The sequence below is a fragment of the Etheostoma spectabile genome, chromosome 13 (assembly GCF_008692095.1).
Source record: "Etheostoma spectabile isolate EspeVRDwgs_2016 chromosome 13, UIUC_Espe_1.0, whole genome shotgun sequence".
In the NCBI taxonomy this organism is placed as follows: Eukaryota; Metazoa; Chordata; class Actinopteri; order Perciformes; family Percidae; genus Etheostoma; species Etheostoma spectabile.
Window position 1 is genome coordinate 29,005,216 of NC_045745.1, and position 1,232 is coordinate 29,006,447.

Consider the following 1,232-nt stretch of genomic DNA (forward strand, 5'->3'; position numbering starts at 1 on the left):
TATATATATATATATATATATATATATATATATATATATATATAGGGTGCAGATTTTTTATTTATGATATGCAAGGCAATATATAAAAGGCTGCAGTTATCACCCTTAACATTTATTTCACATGTCATAAGCTGAACTACTGCCTTTTTATTGGACAGTTTTATAGTATAGAGATGGACAGGAATTGAGGGTAGAGAACTGGGATGTTGCAGCCACATAGTAAGTGCCCCAACCTCTCTTCCACCAGGATGCCCCCAATCTCATTTTCGACAAATACTTTTTTAACTCATTTAAATTTAATTAGTGGTATGCTGAGCAGGGAATGAATATGAATATATAAGGAGTAATAATGTCCTCAGAGTGTATGTTAAGGGTGGGTGCAGCTACAGTCCTGAGAAGCGGGTTGAAAATGGGGTTATTATGGCATGAGCTATACTTTTCTGCAATAGTAAGATCTAGCATTAGGGAATATGTAGTCTCACTTTGCCAGACCTTCCTCCACCAGCACTGCGGAGGAGGGTCTGGTTAGTCCCCACAGTATTTTGAGATAGGAAAAAGATATGCTCTGGTTTATTGCCATTTCTTTAAACCAATCACACTAAGGGTGGAACTAAGCACTGCACGGAGCCACTGCAAAATAGCCTCGGGAAGGAACTTGTTTTGGTAGAACGTGTATGTTCAAAAGTTGTTTAAGTTGTGCAACAGAAAACTCAGATTGGACAGATAGTCTAGCTAGGATATGGAGATAGGATAGAGATATGGACTTGTGAATATGTGTCCGATAGTCATGTTATAAATGTAAATGGACAGTTCTTACATAGCGCTTTTCTATTCTTAAAAACCACTACAGGAACCATTCACACACATTTATGAACTGTGTGCCATACAAGGTGCCACCTGCCCATCAGATAAACAAGTCTTGCCCAAGGACACTTTGACATGCGACCGCTCTGTCATTGAACCACAGACACAATAATGTTCAACTAAAACAGCACTATTAGAAAACGGCAAGTTGAATCGAGAAGATGTTGTGTGCTCTTTCCTGTATACATCTTTCTATCTACTACTCCACTCCCACGTTGAGTACTGGCTACCCACAGGGCTGTGTGCTGAGTCCCCTCCTGTACTGTCTATACACTCACGACTGCAGCCCGGCAGACAGCAACAACCTCAGCGTCAAGTTTCCTGACCACACCACAGCGGTCGGACTCATCTCAAAGGGAGACGAGGCA